Source organism: Puma concolor, chromosome B3 (assembly GCF_028749965.1).
Source record: "Puma concolor isolate L17-30 chromosome B3, mPumCon1.1.hap2, whole genome shotgun sequence".
Taxonomy (NCBI): domain Eukaryota; kingdom Metazoa; phylum Chordata; class Mammalia; order Carnivora; family Felidae; genus Puma; species Puma concolor.
In genome coordinates this window covers 75,797,276-75,822,325 of record NC_141672.1, presented here as the reverse complement: position 1 = coordinate 75,822,325, position 25,050 = coordinate 75,797,276, and the positions used below count along the sequence as shown (strand labels likewise).

The 25,050-nt window shown below is 40.5% G+C and overlaps 1 protein-coding gene and 2 long non-coding RNA genes across 9 annotated transcripts in view; 2 read left to right on the top strand and 1 right to left on the bottom strand.

Moving 5' to 3' along the window:
* Positions 1–25,050, top strand: part of LOC112855941 (T cell receptor alpha chain MC.7.G5-like) — a 167,161-nt gene that overhangs the window by 124,304 nt on the left and 17,807 nt on the right. The gene's annotated exons all lie outside the window — the stretch shown is intronic.
* The window catches only part of LOC147580085 (uncharacterized), a 323,282-nt gene that overhangs the window by 282,899 nt on the left and 15,333 nt on the right, over positions 1–25,050 (bottom strand). For 2 of the 7 annotated variants that reach the window (XR_015252518.1, XR_015252523.1), the window contains exon 1: positions 10,233–12,536. The exons of 2 other annotated variants lie outside the window; for them this stretch is intronic. This is a non-coding gene — a long non-coding RNA (uncharacterized LOC147580085). Of the gene's footprint in view, positions 1–10,232; positions 12,539–25,050 lie in introns of those variants that run through there. 3 more of the 7 variants (XR_015252519.1, XR_015252520.1, XR_015252515.1) reach the window with 3 other exon arrangements.
* On the top strand, positions 9,845–23,884 carry LOC147580086 (uncharacterized). The gene is made up of 3 exons (XR_015252531.1): positions 9,845–9,986; positions 18,541–18,774; positions 22,629–23,884. It is a non-coding gene; the product is annotated as an uncharacterized LOC147580086 (long non-coding RNA).

Here is a 25,050-nt window from a genome sequence, read left to right as displayed (position 1 = left end):
CTATGAAGGGTAACATTTGTCCATCATCATGCTGACCATGCTGCCTACATGGGTTTAGTTCTGACTAAAGTACTTGGCCAAGAAAACCCAATTCCTCTTAATGAATCCCAGCGATAAATATCCCCTAACCCCATTTCAGTGCCCTGGCCTTTTCCTTTAAAAAAATATCAGGATATTATCCAGGGGAACTGGAAAGAAAAGCTAGGGAAATTGAAGCTGCTCTCTTGCCAGAAATGCATTTTCTGAAGAGAGAAGATAGTGAAGGGTACCTGTGCCAAATCACATGCTGGAAAGAAGCTATCTGAGAGCTGGGGAAACTTCCACCTCCTAAGTAGAGCTAGCAGCCTGTTGAAAAAAAAAAAAATGGGAGTCAGAACTTTTACTTCCTTTTGTATAACTTTAGAAAGTCAGTGAACTTCTTCAAGCCTCAGATGCTCATCTGTACAATAAAGAGTTTATATTAAATGATCTCTGCAGTCCCTTCAGCACCACCACCAACAAACTATAGGTCTCTGCCCAGGAAGAGAGACAAGGAAGAAGCCGTGGGACGAGAGATCACATTTGACAGATTCCCAAGATTGGGAAGCACAGATTTCAGCCTAGCTGATTCCTTTATGTGACCCAATGAGGATAAAATTTTTTAAAAAGAACTAAATGAAATACACTCATGGTTAATCAAAGGAGATTGAAAGTCATTGCTAACCTCACACCTACCTTGCTTTGCCTCCAGCTGACCTCCCTTGAGACACTCCTCCTTCTCTTTAATGCCTCATCATGATTCTCAAAAACTGTGATCACTCAAGGTTGAAGCTTTTAATCTCCCATGTATAAAAGGATATGCAAATAGAGTTCAGTTTCCTGTTGAGTCTCTGCCAAGGTCTTAGCCTGGCAGTTCTGGGAAAGGAGCCAAAGACCTCATATTTCTTGGCTGTTAACATTCTCCCATCTGTGCTCAAGTCAGCAGCCTGGGCTTCAGGCTATAGCTTGTCTTTAGACTTACACTTTCCTAGATTTTCTAAAGGAACTCTTGAGAATGTTTCTGCAAGAAAGTAACTTGGCACCCAAGTACCCAGACAGAGGATTATCTGATTATATTTTGGGACAGTAAGAAAAAGACCAAGAAGTCTATATTGCCCAAATATAGGCTTAGAATCTAATCTTGCAAGCTACTTGAGGTACTGATATTAATTTGGTCTTAGGCGAGGCTTGCAAATAAATCATCTGTGTCTCCAATACAGGGTGTCTCACATCATACATACACATGATGAAAAACACGAGGTCCTCGGGTATAACAGCACTGAGAAGCATTCACAAACAAAAGGCCTGAAAAACACAAGACATCTCAGAGTGTTTCTGGGCCAAGAGGGTCTACTAAACAAAGAATCAGGGATCAGACAAGTTGTCCCCTGTGTCTCCCTGATTGAACTCACACGAAATAACAGCTTCCAATTTTATTCAACACAAGGCACCCAGCCCCAAGTTTATTGAAATATTGTTACCAATATTCTGATGGAAAATTATATGTTCCAAACTATGTTAAATCTGACCATTCTCTAGGCATGTAATTTTCTCTTTTTCTATAAATGCTCTGGGCTTATTTGTATTTTCTAGTACTTCCCTTCTGAAGCTAATTCCCAAAGGGCTTTCCTGTGCATTCTTAATTCCATTACAAGGTCAATGTACAAGTTAAAATTTTGGATTTCTTCAGAAATCTCTATGGAGAGATTTCCTCTCCTATTTCTTCGTTATCCCAGGCAGTTATCAGAAGCAATGAGTTCAAGCTTGGACTACCTTGGGACAGTACAACATTAATAAAAAAATAACTCTCAATATTATTGTTCCATACCTATCATTCACTTAATGTTTTCTGCAGCATCACTTTATAAATATCTTTCTCTAATCTTGATCCTTGGACTTCCTCTTTATAATATCGTACTTTCTTCTTTGAAATCTACTCACAGGGTGTTGATACCCTACAAACTTTCACTCCTCAGTTTTTCCTTCCAGGATCCCGCATCCTGAGTTTTACATCCCCCACAAGAATTGTTCCCAGATCATTTGCATCTCAATAGGGAACGCAAACCAGGTCCCTTCCTATTCCTATTCTTGTTTCTCAGTCCTACCCCAACCCATGCAGGTCTAGAAAGTTAGCTCCACCTTGCGCCACTTGTGGGCATTTTTCTCAGAGATCTGTCCCTGGAGCGGCATTTGGGGACTGAGACTGAACTTCATTGATATTATGAATCTTGCAGGTGCCTAACTCAGAAAGATTTGAAAGTTTCTAGCTAACTCCAGGACCAGCTACTTCATCACTGTAATTTTCCATACACATTGAGAGAAAAAGTTTGGTCTTTCTACATATCACTCCTATAAAGGCTCAGAACTAAATCTTAAATTCTACAGGATATATAGATCCTATGAAGCTCCAGAGGGCAAAGGCTTGAATGCACCAGTTCTGTGGACTGTACAATCATATGCCTTCTTTGGAAGAAAGAAGCATTGACACCTCAGACAACTCCAACTCTCTGGTCTGCATTTGTTCTCCTAATACCATACCTCATTATACTATGAATTTACCACAAATCTAGTCTACCCAAAGAAACCTGGAAAAAGTCAACATACTCTTACATTAGTCTGGAGGCTCAAGGTAAAGTAAATGAATCTGACTCCAGGAGTAAAATCTTCCCCTCTCTCCAATGCAAAGACTCCAAGGGCTATGTATAAAGCAGGGTGCTAATCACCTTAAATTCCATTTGGATACATTTCTCCCAGTTCCTATACATTGTTTCTGCACAGAGAATTCAGTGATGAAAATTGAAGATCTATCTGACATATACTAATTAACTCAACTATCAGTGCAGATTGATTGTAGGGGTTGGGGAGACAATTTTGCACTGAGATTTATTAACCTCTATTTTCATGAGGAAAATAATAGAGAAACTTACTTCCTACAATGACTTTCTCTCTGGATAGACTGTTTGCCAGGAGGGGTTAGGATGGTTCTGCCATGGCTTTTTGGCTTCCACACCCCACACCATCTGTCCTCCATCACATCTGGAGGAAGGATTTCTTTGTTCAGCATTGTCCACGCCATCACACTGATCCCAGTAGTCAGAACTTACTATACAGATTGGCTAATAAACCTGGAAAAGCCCATGTTCTAAGGGAATGGGTGGGACCTGGCTGCTGGGAAACTGCTCACATCCTCTGCTGACTCAGTATTCTACCAGCTGTTTAATCCAACAGATGCATCTCCTTAAGAGGCACAGGAGACCCAGAACATCCACATCCTGTGGTTCCCTGTACCCCTAACACCCCACTTTTGAGTTCCTTTCCAATTCAGAGAACAAAAGCCGCTGGCTCTGGGCCAGTTCGCAACAGATGTGGGTCGCAACCACCAACAACCCAGGGCAGGGCATGAGAATCAGATTCTTAAAAATTCCCATACTTGTGATCCCATCAGTCATCTAACACCTGCTCAAAGATAGACTGGGAGACTTTCTCCTGAGCATCTTAGGGATTTAATGCTTTCTGTTGGGAATTAAGAAGACTGAGTTTACTAAGATTTAAGAAGACTGAGAGTTAAAGGAATCATTGAAAAGTAGGTATTACAACTTTACATGTACTTAAGGAAAACCTGCAAATCTACCCCAAATTCTGACATAATGCCTTCCTGTATCATTGACCTTGCTCATCCCACTCTCCAAATCCCACATGGTGATCACTTTCCATATAGACATTCAAAGCCATTTGCACCAGGACCTTTCTTTACTCCACATGCAGGACAATAGGAATGGGATTCTGCTGATCAGAATGCCATTACTTGCTCATGCCAAGCCTTGCAAGGTCATTTCTTTGTACTCTGTCTGTGAGAGATTGTACCCTGGATATCCCTAAGTCTGTAGATTTCCTTACTATTTTTTTACTCCAGTAAAATGGTTCCTATTGTGTACTGTCTACTTAGTAAAGCTAAGAAAAATAGAAAGGACAAGGACAAAGTCCAAGGAAAGAAACAAAGACATTAATACCAGATAAAATACTATTGTGAACTTCAGAGTATTTATCACTTGAATTGATATTAACCTGATCTCCCCTCCCCAAAACACAAGGGTAAATATTAGGATGGGTATTTTCTTAGGGTCTTTGAAAGAAAATGTGAGACTATGAGGCTCCTGGGTGGCTCAGTCAGTTAAGTTCTGACTTCGACTCAGTCATGATCTCATGGTTCGTGGGTTCGAGCCCTGTGTAGAGCTCTGTGCTGACAGCTCAGAGCCTGGAGCCTCCTTTGGAGTCTGTGTCTCCCTCTCTCTCTTTACCCCTCCCCTCCTCGCTCACTCTCTCTCTCTCTCAAGAATAAACATTAAAATTTTAAAAAAAGAAAGAAAACATGAGAACTCGAGAAGTGCAGACTCCTTGAATCCTGCAGAATCCACCAAAAAAAAAAAAAAAAAAAAAAAAGCACATAGCTCTGACTGGAATAATCCAGTCTTTGGTGATCCAAAGTCCTCTGCAAACTGAAAAGCAGGTCATCCATGGCTCCCCATTCTTATCTTTATGTGTCTTTCCCTTGGGCCCTCCTCGCCATCACACCCCTCATATGCTTTCATTCTATTCCCACAAAAACCCAATATCAAAAATGACTTGAAACCAATTCACACTAATTTAGTGAATGACAGAAATAGATGGAGGCTTTGGTTTTTCTCAGGTTGCAATGAGAGGGAGGAAGCCTTGTATTTTAATTGAGACAATAGCTGTAAGCTAAAGACTAAGCAACCATGGTGACATTTTCAAAACTTGAGGAACACTGACCAAAATGAAAGATGGAAGCTTGTCCTCACTTTGTCTGGAGGCTTAGTGTGGATCATACAAGAGAGTCTGGACTCTTCCAGAGCAGCCACTTCTCTTCCAAGTATGTCCAAGAAGAGGCCCAGCTGGAGCACACAGAGGACATCATCTTGCCCAAGAAGAAAAGAAGGCAGAATTGGAGCAAAGAGGAAAAAACAGATATTTCAATAGCAGGAATAGCTTTGTGATATTTGACTACATTCGGCAGTGAAATAAACATCCTTGTCAGAGTGAGTTCAGGTGGATGCCTACACTGGGAATGTTGTCTACACCGGTCAGGCTAGAACTCGATGATATGAGCTCTTTTTCCTCCCTAGAATTCCTGACAGAAGTCTATGTGTTAAGAAAATCAGGACCACCACCAAAAAGCAACTGCAGTTAACTGTTTTGGTATATTCCTTCCCAGTTTTCTTTTTCAACGTATAGATTATCGCTCTGTATATGTAATCCTACTCCATATGCACATTTGTATATTTGTTCACATTACATAATCAATTCTTTACATTATTAGATACTTTTTCCAATCAGCATTTTTAATAAGCTACATTAATATTATGTCTAGGAACAGACTATAGTTTACTTTATCAGTTCCTTATGACTGAGAATTTAGAGGGCTTCTACATTTTTCCTATTATTAAAATTGCTGTAATGACCGAGACAGCTGGGTGGCTCAGTTGGTTAAGCATCTGAGTCTTGATTTTGGCTCAGGTCATGATCTCGTGGTCCGTGGGATAGAGCCCCGCATTGGGCTCTGCACTGACAGCACAGAACCTACTTGGGATTCTCTCTGTTCCTCTCTGTCTGCCCCACCTCCACTCACACACTTGCTCTCTCTCTTAAAATAAATAAATAAATAAATATTTTTTAAAAGTTTCTGTAAAGACCGTATGTGTATATGATCTTTTCATTATTTAAAGTTAACATATATGTATATGAGAATAAATACATATATATAAGTTTATTTATATGTAAATCTGAAGTAGTCCTCATTTCTCTCATTTAGAAGATTCAAAATAAAGGTTTTTAGCCAACTTGAATATATAAACCTTTAGGGTTGTAGATGAAATTATCAAATTCTACTTTAAAACGTTTAATGTATTAATTTAGTTATACATACATATTTAAAATCGCATATTATATGAAATAGTATATTCATTTTGAAATACTGCTTTTTTCCATCATCATAGTTCATAAAACTTTATTCAAATTCTTCACAAGCATCTCAAATCAATTTTTTTGTCCTCAGTAGAGCTGCTTCTTTTAATCTTTAAACATTTATCCAAAGCATATCAAGCCCACTTGTGTTTAAGTTGTTTGAATTATAGCACGTTATGAATCCACATATGACGCTATCACTGAAACATTTTTGAACCATGATACCTACTCATAAAACGTTAGAACTGTTGTTTTGCTAATTATGCTATAAGCAAATATTCCTGATTTCTACAACAAAACATTTACTTTAAAAGACCCCAAAGGGGCTCCTGGGTGGCTCAGTCAGTTGGGCGTCTGACTTCAGCTCAGGTCATGATCTTATGGTCCGTGGGTTTGAGCCCCGCATCACGCTCTGTGCTAACAGTTCACAGCCTGGAGCCTGGTTCAGATTCTATGTCTCCCTCTCTCTCTGCCCCTCCCCTGCTCATGCTCTGTATCTCAAAAATTAATAAATGTTAAAAATAATAACAAATTATAAAAGACTCTACAACAATAGACATTTAACCAATATTGAACTTTTGTCATTGCGAAAGCATACTCTAGAATAGTTACTAAATCCTCGTTAAATTTCTTCATCAACTTTTTCACTGATCTCATCTGCTGATTTTTATAAGTAGCCATGAACTAGCATTAATTGATAACATTCCAGGTTAATGCCTCTTCACTAATCTGTACTCAACCACACAAAATAAAATAGCTGTGTAAAAGCATTGTAATACTGCTTTTTGTAATTTTTATAAGGAACCAAATATAAGGGACTCTCTCTTCTCTGAGGATAATAAACCTCACTCTATATTCAAACATATATAGCATTTTTGCACAGTCAATTCCTCAAAGTGGAAGTATTTCCTCAAACTAGTATGAATATTTTCACCCTCTTGATATTAAATAATTGACTTTCAATAAAAAACAACCATTTATATTGTTATCAACATCTTGCCAGCATTGGGAACATCACCTTTTCTAACAAAAGCACTGTTTAAATATCTGTCAGAGGAAAAATGGTTTGTTAATGCTTTATTTACATCTTTTATTACTGGATGGTTAAAACATTTTTCTAAGTTTGTTAACCAGTGACTAACTTTCTTTATTTGTCCTTTGCCCGTTTTTTCCAGATTCTTAGTATTTTACTTATTGATTTTTGTGACTGTAATAATTTTGTGCCTCTGAATTTTATAGCAATTAACCACAAAAACAGCGTTGGGGAAAGGAAATTTCTGAGGTATTCTGGGTGGCAGCGAGTGGTAATGGCAAAATGCCAAGGAAAGGAAAGAAGGAAAAAAGAGTTTTTGTATTGCTATGTTTCACCGTGACGGGGTTATCACAGAGGTTGAAGTTCATTAAGCCTTTATTCAAAAACACTCAGCTGTGATGCCCTATGTATGTTGCATCAGGAGGAGTCCTCTGAGTGTCCAGGAGAAAATAATATGTGAACTTTATTGCTCCCTGATGCCCTAACTCCTTTCTTTAGGGATATACTCCATATCATCTACTGCAATTGTTTCACAATGTGGGCAACTATCACCAATGTCATCAGTAATAAATAATCCCAACCATACATCTTAACAGCATTTATTAAATATACTCAGGGCAGTGTAAAAGAGAATATCATGGAAGGCATAAAGAGAATGGGAGTAACAATGGCCTTGAGCCTGTGTACTGGGTCCCACACTTGCAGATGATGAATCCAGGTGAACCCAGGTCTGTCTAATTTACATAATTCCTCCCCTCAAAGAGCTCGATGCCTAGTACAACAAAACAAGGGTTTGGAAAGTGGTTGTTGTGAAATGAATTTCATCTCATTGCAATATGACATGCTTAAAGAGTTCAATCTTTTTTCAATAACCAGAAGTGGATCCACAAGATAAACCTCTGACACCAAATCCCCAAATCCAAACCATTCATGTGTCTTGTTCGAATAAGGAAACTGTGGAATGAGGGAGTAGAGAGGCAAGAAGGTTGCCATTAGGCAGTCCTGGACAAATGGCCCAGTTATGTGATGGAGAATAAACTCTTCATGAATAAATCCTGAGTTATCAGAAAGTCACAAATAAGTAAACAGAGGGTGGCAGGGGGAATTTTGCAGGTAGAGTTATCTGGGAAATGCTCTTGGAGAGAAATCCTGAGCTGGTCTTTGAAGATAGTGTAAGATCTAGCATAACCAGGAATATTATTTCTGAGTCAAGGAATCTTCCTCTGTGACGCAATGCCACAAAGCGGTTTCCTCATTGCAGAGCAAAGACACAATTTATCCCTGCCCACTTAAACTGTGTGTTTTTGAATGATATTTCCTGGGAACGAAGCAATATTTCTGTTCACTTCAGACGATCAGTCAATGTTAATACCATAGATCTGAGAGCTTACGAGTCTCGAACTCTCCTTCACTCTTCTCTTGACCCTACATATGTTTGATCCAAGAGCACAGGGATTAATCTCTTCATCCTGGGATTACAATCATCAGTTAGCACACCAAAATTGCTCTTTTTAAGTCTAGAAGAGCAAAAGCAATGCATAGGGAAATAAAACTATACCCAGGCTTCCTCCCAGGTTGTGCAAAATAACTAGGCTTATGGCTTAAAGGATAGAATACATCAATTCAATCAAAATAAAATCAGAAGAGCCCATTTTCAGGGAATATAAACAATTCACAGAGATATCACTTAAAGGAAACTCTTACTTTCAGTACAGAAACGGAACATATCATCCTTGGATTACTCAGTTTCTAAAAGAGCAAACCCTTTTAGATATTAATTTTTTAGCATATAGCAATGAGTTTTTAACATTTCTCTCTGGTATAGCAGACTGGAGGCATTCACAGTTACAGAATAGCTTCCTGCTTCACACAAGAAATCATGCAGAAAAAAATATTCCAAGCCAAAAAAAAAAAATTTTTTTTAAAGCACTTTACTTGCTGGTTGCAATGGGAATATGTAACTTTACAAAAGATAGATTTTTCTGTCACTGTCTGATCCTAGGGATCGACCTTAGCCTTATTCAGTCATTATGTCCATCTTGACATGACACAGTATCCACAGCATCCCCCACACAGGACGTCTGTCCCAAATCAGTAAATAAACTCAACCTAATCCAACTTTTAGTTCTAAAAGGAGACAGGGAGCTAGAATAACAAGTTAAAGGATTCCACAAAGAAACAATGAAACAAATCCAGAAGGTAAGATAATCAACAGGACAACAGGCCCTATCCCTTCAATAATCAACGTCATGAGAAGAAAACAAAGTACAGTGGAGGGAAAGCAGTGAAAGGAGGACTACTACATATTCAAGGAACTTAAAAAATTTAGCACCAAATGAAATGCATAACCTTTCAGCATAATCTGCTGTTTTTATTTATTTATTTTTAATGTTTATTTATTTTTGAGAGAGAACAAGCAGAGGAGGGGCAGAGAGAGAGGGGCACAGAGGATCTGAAGCAGATTCTGTGCTGACAGCAGAGAGCCAAGGTGGGCTTGAACTCAAGAATCATGAGATCATGACCTGAGCCAAATCTGTTTTTAAAAATTGTCTGTAGGGGCGTCTGGGTGGCTCAGTCGGTTGAGTTTCTGACTCTTGGTTTCAGCTCAGATCATGATCGCATGGTTGATTTCGAGCCCCACAATTGGGCTCCGCGCTGACAGAGAGAGTTTCTCTCCCTCTCTCTCTGCCCCTCCCCCCACTCATACTTATGCACACTCTGTCTCAAAATAAATGAATAAACATTTTAAATAAATAAATAAACATTTAAAAACTCTATCAAAAAAAAAAAAACAGGGGGAGGAATCAAGATGGTGGAACAGCGTGGAAGTTTTTTGTGTGTCTTGCATCCATGAAATAGAGCCAGACCAACACTAAACCATCCTGCACACCTAGAAAACTGATCTGAGGATGAACACAATAATCTGCACAACCTGAACCACAGAATTCAGCAGGTACGTGGCGCAGAGAGGTGAACTGGGGGAGAAGCCGCGGAGAGCAGGGAGGTGGTTTTGCTTGTTGAGAGAGGACGGAGATGGGGGGAATATGGGAAAAGCACCCCTCCAAAGTAGCTGGAGAGAAAATGGAAAAGTGGAAACAGCCGCAGGGACTGAACTAAAAAGGGAGAAAGGAGAGGGTTTAAATTCCATTAAGACTATAAATAGGGGGAGCGCAGAGCCTGAAACTCCACAGCTCAATACCTGGTGGTGCTCTGGTAGGAAGGGTGAATCCCCAGGAGCAGAGTGGAGTCCAGGGTTCTTCAGGCCACAAGTGGAAAGGCAGTTGCCTTGCCAGGAGGACACCTGGTAGAGGCTGTGTGGGTCCCCCAAAGGTAAGGCCCCAGTGGACCCGGGAGAACAACCACATTCGCTGGTGCTGGAACAAGGTCGTTAAGGGTGAAGCCCGGTGCCAGATGTGTGTTGCGATTTTCCATAATGCCTGAAACGCTGCTGCTACACCATCTCACGAACTTTTTCTGGGGTGGGCTGGCACCAGGCCTCAGTCTCTATGCATCAGCAGCAGCCCAGTCCCGCAAATGTTCCTGGGTGCGGCCGGCAACCGACCATTTCTCGGTGAGACCCTCCCGCAGAAGCGCAGAACAGGTCAAAACCGCAGTCCCTCAGAAGTAAGGGGCTGGGGAAAATAGCCGCATCTGAGACAAAACTCAGGAGGCAAGTACTGCCTGGGGCTTGGTCACGGACAGTGTAAAAGCGAGTTGTAGATGAAAGCCAAAGACAAAGGGTGGGTGCGTGACTGCTGCTCCGGGAGAGCAGGGTTCCGGGGTAACTGGGAAACACCATTTTCACCGCTCCTGCGCATGCGCATACGCACCTACAAGCGCCAAAGACTCCACCCCAGTAAACTAAGCAGCGCCATCTACTGGAGAACAAAGTTGTTACACTAAGGCCCGCCCAACTAGGCCAACCTCTCTCTTGAGGAACAAAAGTGTGTCCGCCTGCTTAGTTTATGGACTATAAAGCGTTTCACAGTTTGACTTCTAGGGAAAAACGAAGTAATTTCAGTAGTATTTCAGTCTGTTTGCCGGTCATCTATTCAATTTTGTTGTTTTTTTTTTCTTTTTATTTCTCTTTTTTCATTTCTTTATCTTCAATACAGAAAGAGAAAAAATTCATTTTTATTTCCAATTTTTATTAAAAATATTTTTCTTTAATTTTTTCCACTATATTTTTTACTTTTGTGTAAATTTTTTCAAATTCTATTTTACTTCCATCATTTCATTTTAGTCTACTTCAGTGTATTCATTTTTTCAAATTTTCAAACGATTTCCTTTTTTTTCTTTCCCCGTTTTTCTCTAATCTATCAAGCGCCTTTCAACACCCACACCAAAACACACCTAGTATCTAGCATCATTTATTTGATTTGGTGTGTGTGTGTTTGTTTTTAATTTTTTAATTTTAATATTTTTTAAATTTTAATTGTTTTTAATTTTAATTTTTTTTACCTCATTAATTCCTTTTCTCCCTTCAAAATGATGAAACAAAGGAATTCACCCCAAAAGAATGAGCAGGAAGAAACAACAGCCAAGAATGTAACCAACACAGAAACAAGCAAGATGTCTGAATCAGAATTTAGAATCACGATAATAAGAATACTAGCTGGAGTCAAATATAGATTAGAATCCCTTTCTGCGGAGATAAAATAAATAAAAGCTAGTCAGGATGAAATAAAAAATATTATAACTGAGCTGCATTCTCGGATGGAGGCCGCGGCGGCAAGGATGGATGAGGCAGAACAGAGAATCAGTGATATAGAGGAAAAACTTATGGAGAATAATGAAGCAGAAGAAAAAGAGGGAGATTAAGGCAAAAGAGCACAATTTAAGAATTAGAGAAATCAGTGACTCATTAAAAAGGAACAACATCAGAATCATGGGGGTCCCAGAAGAGGAAGAGAGAGAAATAGGTATAGAAGGGTTATGGGAGCAAATCATAGCAGAAAACTTTCCTAACCTGGGGAAAGACACAGACATCAAAATTCAGGAAGCACAGAGGACTCCCATTAGATTCAACAAAAAGTGACCATCAAAAGGCATATCACAGTCAAATTCACAAAATATTCAGGCAAGGAGAGAATCATGAAAGCAGCAAGGGAGAAAAAAAGTCCTTAACCTACAAGGGAAGACAGATCACGTTTGCAACAGACCTAGCTACAGAAACTTGGCAGCCCAGAAAGGAGTGGCAGGATATATACAATGTGCTGAATCAGAAAGATATGCAGCCAAGAATTCTTTATCCAGCAAGGCTGTCATTCAAAATAGAAACAGAGATAAAAAGTTTCCCAGACAAACAAAAATTAAAGGAGTTTATGACCACTAAACCAGCCCTGCAAGAAATTTTGAGGGGGACTCTCTGAGGGGAGAAAAGATGAATGAATGAATGAATGAATGAATGAATGAATGAATACCAAAAGCAACAAAGATTAGAAAGGACCAGAGAACACCACCAGAAACTCCAACTCTACAAGCAACATAATGGCAATGAATTCATATCTTTACGTACTCACACTAAACGTCAATGGACTCAATGCTCCAATCAAAAGACACAGGGAACAGAATGGATAAGAAAACAGGATCCATCTATATGCTGTTTACAAGAGACCCACTTTAGACCTAAAGACACCTTCAGGTTGAAAATAAGGGGATGGAGAACCATCTATCATGCTAATGGCCAACAAAAGAAAGCCAGAATAGCCACACTTATATCAGACAATCTAGACTTTAAAATAAAGACTGTATCAAGAGATGCAGAAGGGCATTATATCATGATCAAGGGGTCTATCCACCAAGAAGACCTAAAAATTGTAAACATTTATGCACCAAATGTGATAGCACCCAAATATATAAATCAATTAATCACAAAGAAACTCATTGATAGTAACACCATAATAGTAGGAGGCTTCAACACCCCACTCACAGCAACGGACAGATCATCTAATCAAAAAATCAACAAGGAAACAATGGCTCTGAATGACACACTGGACCAGATGGACTTAACAGATATATTCAGAACATGTCATCCTAAAGCAGCAGAATATACATTCTTCTCCAGTGCACATGGAACGTTCTCCAGAATACACCACATACTGGGACACAAATCAGCCCTCAACAAGTACAAAAAGATCGAGATTATACCATGCATATTTTCAGACCACAATGCTATGAAACTCAAAATCAACCACAAGAAAAAATTTGGAAAGGTAACAAATACTTGGAGACTAAAGAACATCATCCTACTAAAGAATGAATGGGCTAACCAAGAAGTTAAAGAGGAAATTAAAAAGTACATGGAAGCCAATGAAAATGATAACACCACAACCCAAAACCTCTGGGACACAGCAAAGGCAGTCATAAAAGGAAAGTATATAGCAATCCAGGCCTTCCTAAAGAAGGAAGAAAGATCTCAGATACACAACCTAACCTTACACCTTAAAGAGCTGGAAAAAGAACAGCAAATAAAACTCCAAACCAGCAGAAGACAGGAAATAATAAAGATTAGAGCAGAAATTAATGCTATCGGAAAACAAAACCAAAAACAAAACAGTAGGACAGATCAATGAAACCAGAAGCTGGTTCTTTAAAAGAATGAACAAAATTGATAAACCAGTAGCCAGTTTGATCAAAAAGTAAAAGGAAGGGACCCAGATGAATAAAATCAAGAATGAAAGAGGAGAGATCACAACCAACACAACAGAAATAAAAACAATAATAAGAGAATATTATGATAAATTATACACCAATAAAATGGGCAATCTAGAAGAAATGGACAAATTCCCAAAAACATATACACTACCAAAACTGAAACAGGAAGAAATAGAAAATTTGAACAGACCCATAACCAGTAAAGAAATCGACTTAGTAATCAAAAATCTCCGAAAAAACAAGAGTCCAGGGCCAGATGGCTTTCCAGGGGAATTCTACCAAACATTTAAGGAAGTGTTAACACCTATTCTCTTGAAGCTGTTCCAAAAAATAGAAATGGAAGGAAAACTTGCAAACTCTTTCTATGAAGCCAGCATTACCTTGATTCCAAGACCAGACAGAGACCCCACTAAAAAGGAGACAGTTTCCCTGGTGAACATGGATGCAAAAATCCTCAACAAGATATTAGCCACCCAGACCCAACAATACATTAAAAAAATTATTCACCACAACCAAGTGGGATTTATACCTGGGATGCAGGCCTCATTCAATATCCACAAAACAATCAATGTGATTCATCACATCCGTAAAAGAAAGGACAAGAACCATATGATTCTCTTAATAGATGTAGTGAAACCATTTGACAAAACACAGCATCCTTTCTTGATAAAAACCCTCAAGAAAGTAGGGATAGAAGGATCATACTGCAAGATCATAAAAGCCATATACAAAAGACCCAATGCTAATATCATCCTCAAATGGGGAAAAACTGAGAGCTTTCCCCCTAAGGTTGGGAACAAGACAAGGATGTCCACTATCACCACTGTTATTCAACATAGTATTGGAAGTCTTATCCTCTGCAATCAGACAATACAAAGACATAAAAGGCATCCAAATTGGCCAGGAGGAGGTCAAACTTTCACTCTTCACAGATGATATGATACTGTATATGGAAAACCCTAAAGATTCCACCAAAAAACTGCTAGAACTGATCCATGAATTCAGCAAAGTGGCAGGATATAAAATCAATGCACAGAAATCAGTTGCATTCCTATACACCGACAATGAAGCAACAGAAACAGAAATCAAGGAATCGATCCGTTTTACAATTGCCCCAAAAACCATAAAATACCTAGGAATAAATCTAACCAAAGAGGTGAAAAATCTATACACTGAAAACGATAGAAAGCTTATGAAAGAAATTGAAGAAGACACCAAACAATGGAAAAAGATTCCATGCTCCTGGATAGGAAGAACAAATATTGTTAAAATGTCAATACTACCCAAAGCAATCTACATATTCAATGCAATCCCTATCAAAATAACACGAGCATTCTTCACAGAGCTAGAACAAACAATCCTAAAATGTGTATGGAACCAGAAAAGACCCCAAATAGCCAAAGCAATCTTGAAAAAGAAAACCAAAGCAAGAGGCATCACAATCCCGGACTTCAAGCTATACTACAAAGCTGTAATCATCAAGACAGTATGGTAGTGGCATAAAAACAGTCACTCAGATCAATGGAACAGAATAGAGAACCCAGAAATCGACCCACAAATGTAGGGCCAACTCATCTTTGACAAAGCAGGAAAGAATATCCAATGGAAAAAAGACAGTCTCTTCAGCAAGTGGTGCTGGGAAAACTGGACAGCGACATGCAGAAGAATGAACCTTCTTCACCACTTTCTTACACCATACACAAAAATAAACTAAAAATGGATGAAAGACCTCAATGTAAGATGGGAAGCCATCAAAATCCTTGAGAAGAAAGCAAGCAAAAACCTCTCTGATCTTGTCCACAGCATATTCTGACTCAACACGTCTCCAGAGGCAAAGGAAACAAAAGCAAAAATGAACCATTGGGACCTCATCAAAATAAAACCTTCTGCACAGCAAAGGAAACAATCAGCAAAACTAAAAGGCAACTGACAGAATGGGAGAAGATATTTGCAAACAACATATCAGATAAAGGGTTAGTATCCAAAATCTATAAAAACTTATCAAACTCAACACAAAAAAACAAATAATCCAGTGAAGAAATGGGCAAAAGACATGAATAGACACTTCTCCAAAGAAGACATCCAGATGGCCAACCGACACATGAAAAAATGCTCAATATCACTCATCATCGGGGAAATACAAATCAAAACCACAATGAGATACCACCTCACACCTGTCAGAATGGCTAACATTAACAACTCAGGCAACAACAGATATTGGCGAGGATGCGGAGAAAGAGGATCTCTTTTGCATTGCTGGTGGGAACGCAAGCTGGTGCAGCCACTCTGGAAAACAGTATGGAGGTTCTTCAAAAATTAAAAATAGAGCTACCCTATGACCCAGCAATTGCACTACTAGGTATTTATCCAAGGGATACAGGGGTGCTGTTTCAAAAGGACACATGCACCCTAATGTTTATAGCAGCACTATCGACAATAGCCAAAGTATGGAAAACCAAATGTCCATCAATGATGAATGGATAAAGAAGATGTGGTATATATATACAACGGAGTATTACTCAGCAATCAAAAAGAATGAAATCTTGCCATTTGCAACTATGTGGATGGAACTAGAGGGTATTATGCTAAGCGAAATTAGTCAGAGAAAGACAAACATCATATGACTTCACTCATATGAGGACTTTAAGACAAAGAACAGATGAACATAAGGGAAGGGAAGCAAAAATAATATAAAAACAGAGAGTGGGACAAAACATAAGAGCCTCTTAAATATGGAGAACTAACAGAGGGTTACTGGAGGGGTTGTGGGAGGGGGGATAGGCTAAATGGGTAAGGGGTATTAAGGAATCTACTCCTTAAATCATTGTTGCACTACATGCTAACTAATTTGGATGTAAGTTTAAAAAATAAAATTAAAATAAAATAAAAAAGCATGGGGTGCCTGTGTGGCTCAGTCAGTTGAGTATCCGACTTCAGCTCAGGTCATGGTCTCGCAGTTCGTGAGTTCGAGCCCCGTGTCTGGCTCTGTGCTGACAGCTCAGAGCCTGGAGCCGGCTTCATATTCTGTGTCTCCTTCTCTCTGCCCCTTCCCCACTCATGCTCTGTCTCTCTCTGTCTCTCAAAAATGAATAAACGTTAAAACAAAACAAAACAAAACAAAACAGGGGCACATGGTAACTCAATCTGGCCCTCGGTTTTGGCTCAAATCATGATCTCACTGTTTGTGGGTTCAAGGCCCGCATCAGGCTCCACACCAATAACACAAGGCCTGCTTGGGATTCTCTCTCTCCCTCTCTTTCTGCCCCTCCCCCACTGACATTCTCTCTCTCTCTCTCTCTCTCTCTCTCTCTCTCTCTCAAAATAAATAAATAAATTTTTTTTAATCTATAAAAGACATTTGGGATGAATTAGGAAAATTTGGTTGTGGACTGGCTATTAAATGATTTTCAGGAATTGTTAACTTCATTAGGTGGGAAGTGGTATATTATAGTTATGTGGGAAAATACTTTGCTTTTTAAAAATTCATGCTGAAATGTTTAAGAATTGTCATGATGCTTATAATTTATTACTAAATACTTGACCAAAATAAATACCAAATACAGCAAATATTAACCAGTGTTAAATCTAGGTAATTGAGTCTATAGATATTGATTCTATTAACCTCTTCTTTTTTTTGGAATATTTCAAAAACTTTATAATAAAATGTTCTTTAAAGTTTTTATTTTTAAGTGGCCAAGGAGTCTGCAGTAAGTTTAAATAGGGGAAGAACGAAATGCCATATGTTTCTTAATAATTAGCATACCTTCTTAAAGAATACTGCTCTGCTCAAATAACTCCCTGAAGGTGAAGGCATTTGAACAAGTTAAAATGGTACGTTCATATGACATATTTCTAAGACAACAGAGAATTCTGTTGCTGACTACACAGGTAAAATAAATAAGAAAACCACCTAATGGTGATGTTGCACATTTAGGATTATTCTTATTCAAGACATAAACACAAGTGAGGTATCTTAAAAACCACTGACTTTCAAGATATAATGATAATAGCTCAAAATCAAGTGTTCCTCTTGGGGGAGGGGAGTATTCCTGACTTCTACAGATGTACCGATGAACTCCAATCAACTGACTGTCAAGCTCATGTCTCCTTAAGTTGGGTGAGTATCCTAGAAGAAGGTTCGAAAAGGTTTTGATAGGGGGTCCTGGGTGGCTCAGTCAATTGAGGGTCTGACTCCTGATTTCAGATCAGGTCATGATCTCACTGTCATGAGGTCGAGCCCCACGTTGGGCTTTGTGCTGGGCATGAAGCCAGCCTGAGATTCCCTCTCTCCTTCTCCCTCTGCCTCTCCCCCACTTGCCCACTCTCTCTCTAAAAAGAAAAAGAAAAGAAAAGGTTCTGGCAAAAGTCGGGGTATATCAGGAGTCCCCTGAATGAGGGGAACTTGACTAGATTTATCCATACTCGGGACCTTATATTATGCTCTATTCAAAAGCCTGGCCTCTTTTAATTCCTATCCAGTCACTAAGGGTATTATTTGAACCATTAAACTCGCAAGCATTTTGCTCTATTCCTCTTCTTTATAGTTTTGCCAAACATTCAAGTTACCGTCCCAACTAGCTGCCCGTTAAATAAGTAAACATCATTTTTCATGGAAAGTCTGAACTACTGCCACAGAAATGTTGTATGGGTACTGATGGTAATGTAGTCAGACTCTACGCTTTCACTGAGCCCTCCCTCTGTCACCAAAGCACAACCGTCCTGGATCCAGTGTCTGTCCCCCCAGAGTACCATCACGCAGAAGAAACCAGTGGCAGATGACTTACAGATCCCTGGTCCTTGACTCTAGAGATTCAACCAAAGTATTTGGGTCAATTTTCTCATTTTTACAGAACTGGATGCTGCTGTGCACTGTGGCTTCTGACCACTTATTCATCGATCAGTCAAAGCATATGATGCAAATGATCTGCTAATCACTAGCAAGCAAGTCGAGCGTGCTGGAGCAGTAGAGAAAGCCAGCTGCCATTGCAGCCTCGGTAGCAGAAGAACAAATGTAGAACAATAGTTCCCAAAGTAGAGCCCATGGACCTGTAGGGTCCCCAAGACATTTTCAGGGACTCCATGAGGTAAGAACTATTTTCACAATAATACCAAAACACGACTTGCCTTTTTCATTCTGTTGATTTCTACACTGATGGTCAAATTTCCGGCCCTGTAGCATGAATCAAAGCAGTGGCATCAATGCTGTGTTATGAGTCATTGTATTCTTTACTGCCATGTTATTTTCAGGTGGAAAAAAGCCGGTTTCATTTTAAAGTACTATTAACTGTATTAGTTTGCCAGGGCTGCCATAATAAAATACCACATGCAGTACGGTTTAAACAACAGGAATCTATTTTCTTAGTTCTGAGGCTGATGGTCCAAGATCAAGGTGCCTGCAGAGTTGGTTCCTCCTGAGGCCTCTTTCCTTAGCTTATAGATGGCCACCTTCTCTCTGTGTCCTCACATGGCCTTTCCTCTGTGCATGCATACCCCTGGGCTCCTTTCTTTGTGTCCAAATTTCCTCTTCTTATAAGGATACCAGTCAGACTAAATTAGGATCCATGCTATTCCAATCCAGATGGCCTCATTTTAACCATATCTTTAAAAACTCTAACTCTAGGGACACCTGGGTGGCCCAGACAGTTAAGCATCTGACTTTAGCTGAGGTCATCATCTTGCAGTTCGTGGGTTCAGGTCCTGCATGGGATTCTGTGCTGACAGCTCAGAGTTGGGAGCCTGTTTTGGATTCTATGTCTCTCTCACTCTCTCTTTCTCTCTGCCCCTCCCTCACTTGTGTGCTCTCTCTCTCTCTCTCTCAAAAATACATAAATATTTTTTTAAAAAAACACCCTAACTCTAAATACAGCCACATTCTGGGGGTACTGGGAGAGAAGACTTCAACATATGAATTTGGGGGAGGACACAATTCAGTCTATAACAATGACGAAGCAGTAAAAAGTATTAATTTCATAAACTCTCAACTCTTGGATATGTTTTTTTTTTTAATGTTCTGTGTGACAAAAGGGGAAGTACACACAAAATACTTATGCTGCATTCTAAATTAGGATAGTTATCTCAAGGGAAAACATTTGTGCAATAGGCTGAATTGCAAGCTGAACTAGCCAGTTTTTCCATGAGACGTCACTTCTGCTTGAAAGAATAACTGACAGATAAACTATGGGTATTCAGACTTGGGCATTTGGCAGGCATCTCCTTGAAAATGAATGAACTGAGCCTGTCACGTCAAGAAAAACTGAAAATTGTGGCTAATGATAAAAAAATCTAAGCTTTCAGGCAAAAAGCAGAATTTGGGAAAACTTGTATCTGCCACCATGAGCTGAATGCTCCGCCCGCGCCCCCCCCCTCCGTGTTTAAATACTTTTCTGATTTAAAGATGTTGATGGTGATATTAACTACTGTGATAGTTTGACACTGTATAATGAAATGTGTCAACATGTGGAAGTTGCCTAAATCAGTGAACCAATTATTTACCAAATGACCAATGGATAGTGTTACAAAACCATGCACCAGCGAAGGTTCCATCCAAAATGCAAGCTAGACCAATGGATTTGAGTATAAAAGAATATGAAAAGTTCATTAATATGGTTTCAGATTCCACATTGCAATTAACATCTTTTTTCAAACTGCAGATCTGTGCAAGTCCAGAGTTTTCTCATATTTTTAAACCAAACCAGCAGATTTCAGTAGATGGAATGCATAAGTAGACATGAGAATCCAGCTGCCTATTAATAAGCCAGCTCTGCCCTGACAGATACCAAAGACTATGATCAAACACCCCCAGTATCTATCTCTCCCTTCCTTCTGTCTACACTCCCCCATGTTTTTTTGCTCTCCATGTTCCTCCCTGTACATGATACAAAGTATCTTTAACAGCCTGGTATCCTCCTTTGAATACACTGCAGTTTGTTTATAACCCTCAAACAGTACATGTCAATACTGGGAGCAGGCGTGGTGATAAATACAGCTAGTTCAAAGACCACAATTCCAAATATTTCAAGCCTGGAGGATATCCCTGATCAGCGCTTACTTCATTTCTTGCTTTGGTATCCCATGAATTTTCTCAAAGTACTTGGAGTCTCTAAGCTTGGGGCCTGGTCTTAGCTGGGAATGGACAATACCATGGCAAGCCCAGTTTTCACACAGTTTCCCTTCCCTCTGTACCCACCTCAGAATGAAGTTGACTGACTGAGAACATGGCCCAGCCTCCCTCCAGGAGGTGCTGAACTTTAGGATACACCTGCCCTGTGCCTGCTCCACGCCGTTCCCACAGAACAGCATCTCATACAACAGTGTAAAACCACATAGAGAAAGAAAAGGACAGGTTACCCAAGCCAGCCTATGGCCACTTCAGACAAGGAGGTCAGCTGAGACGATACCCAGAAACACTTTCAAATGATAAATGCCAGAATAAAAGCCAAGGAAGACTGGGTATTTGCCTAGTGTACTAAAAACTAGTAGGGGAGTCTGGGTGGCTCCGTCAGTTAAGCATCTGACTTCAGCTCAGGTCATGATCTCATGGTCCATGAGTTCAAGCCCCATGTCGGGCTCTGTGCTGACAGATCAAAGCCTGGAGCCTGCTTTGGATTCTGTGTCTCCCTCTCTCTCTGCCCCTCCCCCATTCATGCTCTGTCTCTCTCTGTCTCAAAAATAAACATTAAAAAAATTTTTTTAAATAAATAAAAATAAAAACTAGCACTGGACTAGGAATTGGGATACTTGAGTTCTTGGATGCTTCTTTGAAACTGGGTGCTTTGGCAAAGTTGTAAAACCTCACTGGATCTTTCTAGACTCTTTCATCTGAACATTCCAGGGAGTGAGTACATGATCCTTGAGGTCTCCCCCAGCCATGACACTCTAGGATTCCTCTCCAGAGGCACAACTGATCCTTGATTACTCATGTTAGTGATAAAGAATGTGATTTGAATATAGACGAGGGGAAACTCATTTCTATGTGACTGTAGAATATATTTCATGGTGTGCAGCAAATCACAACAAATTTGTCTTCCCGATGATGCTTAACTCAGGCTAATGTTAAAAATCAATTTGCTCACAAGTAATGTTGCTCTGCTTCACTAAACAACTGCAGGTAGTGTTCCATAAGGCAGCCTGGTGCCAGAGAGAGAGAGAGCAGAGGGCTATGTACGTTCTGGCCATGGCTGTATTGCTTCCTAACTTATCCTCTCTGAGCCTGAGATATCTCATCCTTAAAACGGATTCAGAAGACACTTTCTGAGCACTCACTGGTCAGGCACTGTGCCGGCACAGAATATACAGAGATGAACAAGACAAATCCCTCCTCTCAAGGGTCTCTACCTAATGAAAAAGAGGGGAAAATGGTTTTCATGAAAATTTAGGGAAAATGTGGGTATCTAACCCAATTCAGTCTTTCACCAGCATTTACCCCTCCTCCGGCAAGTAATTCGACTGCAAAGCTAAGACCAGAAAATAAATAGGATCTAAGGAAGTGGGTTAAGATCCAAATTGGGGAATCAAAGAATAAGAAGGCATTTCAGGCAAAAGCAATCACATGGCAAAGGCAAAGAGGTCCGAAAGGACATGGAGCTTTCAGGAAGCATGTAGTTCAGTGCATCTGAGTTTACGGGAGCAAGTGAAAAGGTACAAGATGTAGGTCTGGATAGGTAAACAAAAGCCTATGTTACAAATCATTTTATCTTGAAGATAATGGGGAGCTACCAATAATTTCAAGCATGTAATTTCATATTTGAGGTCACCCCGAGGCTTAACATCTGTATTAATTAGCTATTTCTCCTGTGATTGTGACCTGTAACAATCCCAAATTGTCTGCTGCTTACAACAACAAACATATATTGCTTTGGCTCACTGGCCTGCAGTCCAGCTGGACTTGGCTTCAATATGTGGGCTGGATTCAGTTCTGTTCTACATGTCGTCATTCTAGGACCCTGGCTGAAGCAGCAGTGACTCCTTGGAGCAGACTCCTCTCATCTCAGAAGAAAGAGATTCAAGAGTGCTGTGAAAATCCATGCTGGGATGTCTCTTGGAGCCTCAGCCTAGACTAGCACACTGTCACTTCCACCCATATTCTATTAATCAAAGCATGGCCAAGCCCCAAAGCCAATGAGTGGGATACATACTCTGCTCACAGAAGGCCTTGCAAAGTCATGAGGCAAAGTACCTGGACACATACTTCTGTTGCAGGGAGGGGTGAAGAATTGGAAGCCACAACAGCAGCATTCTCATCAGGATTCGTCACCCCAGAACTCTCTGCCACAGCCATGGGATTGTAAGATTCACTGTCCCAGATCCACACGTTTGTATGGTTTAGGTTTTGGGATTACTCCAGAGTTCCACTGCTTTTCATCCTCAACGATTTGTTTCCTATAACTAGCTCCAATCAAACCGACTTCTAATGGCTGCTTGGGAAAGCTCTAGGAAGGAGTCAGTGAGTCTCACACAGATTAACCAGTCCCTTAATTCATTTTCAAACGCAGAAACTACCTCCTGCCGTTGCAAACACTAGCACCTAAAACCAGCTCTACTCAAGAGTCCAGGTTATAATTCCTTGTTCACATCTGGCCCTCCCCACGAGGCCCACATTTCCTTCCTTTCTGCCCCAAAGTCAACCCTTTACATGATTACTGAGACCATAACGCTTCTTCTTTTCCTTTTTTCCTGTTCACTCTTTGGTTTGTTTGGTTTCGGTTTTTGGTTTTTTGGTTGTTGTTTTTTTGTTTGTTTATTTGGTTGTTTTTTTCTCCCAGCAAAAGAATGTTAGACTCTGTACATGGGGATGAGGTTGCTCAATATTTATGCGACAGTCATACAGTTGTATGCAGGGTGGGAAGGACTTGTCACAAAGATTATAACTAGAACTGAGGTACTTAATCAAGCCATGGATTTGGATAAGATCTCCCAAAGAGAGTGTGAAGATAAACCTTTTTTTAATCTTGCTTCCTATTGATAGCAACAACAGCAAAATCCACACTCTCTTCAAATGGGTTACCATTCAGTAATGTCACTTTCGATGAGCCTAGCATATCACTTTATCTTCACAGTGACAGACACAGAGATCACAGGCAAACCAGGACCAGTGTGTGGAGGGCCCCAGAGGAGTTTTCGAAAAGGGAATAACTTGTCCAAAATCAGAGGTCAAACAAGAATACGAATAAAAAGCATGCATTGACTTTGGCCAAAGCCACTGTGTCTTGTCACATTGGCCATGCCTTGCACAAGGGCACTCGGCTGAGGGGACGAGCGGGGCTAAAATCCAGAGTGCGCTCGGCCAGCTGAGCCCAGGCCTGGTGCAATGCGGCATCAGCTGGAGAAAGGGGTGGCTTTTATAAAGCACACAAAGGTGCCATCTGTTCGCCAGGCTTGGACCCAAGGGACTGCCTCAGCATTTGCCCAACAGGGCTGCCTTTTCAACATCACACAAAGCACCATATGGGCTGCTGGCAACCAGGAGAGTCCATGAAGAGGATGAAATTTTCAATTTACATGACAGCCCTTTCTAAACCTCCAACACTATTGAGGTGCAAAGTGGGGCAGGCAGAGGTGATTCAGAGGCTTAGGAGGTCACAGGGGAAATTACCCTGACCTCAAACATTTTCTGCCCAGCCCACACAATGCACAGAACCCACTCGAGACATCCAGAAATCTGACAGACTCCTCTGTGGAAGCCATCTGAGGTGGACTGGCCAAAGGCACAGATGGGAACGGACATGATGACTTCTGAATGTCCATCATGGTCGAAAACTCCAGGGCAGATCCAGCCAGCAGGGCAGAAAAGCCTCAGACAGCAGCACCTAGGCAAGCCTGCCCTGAGCTAACTGCCAAAACCCTTTGATCTTGCTGGAGCTTGACTGGGAGAAGACTATCAGAGGCCACATAGAGAAACCCAGGGCAGGTTTTTGTAAAGCTCTGTAGCACTGTGATTGGTGGGATACTCACAGTGCTACAAAACCCACAGAGACCTGTACAAAAACTGCAGGCAGCAAAAGTGGCATTTCCCAGGGAAAACCTCAGCCTGGCTACCATGCCCCGAGGGTCAAACACAGCAGGAAGCCACCCCTCTTGGCTCAGGAACCCGGGAAGGACGCCACAAAATTGACTGGACCAGGAAAAGTGACCCCCGCCCACACCCACGGCTGGCCTCTCGCTCACTGCTGTTCTCCCTTGAATGAAACTGGCATTTCAACATATCCCCACAGCCACATGTGGGGAATGCAAAAGGTGTTTCTTTAAAAACTATTCCTGTCTATGTTCACGTTGATTCTGTCATAAGGGTTATATGAGCCATCTCAGATGGAATTTCTGAATCCAAATCCCTAGAGAGATTTGCCTGAGTGTTTTGCTGTGCA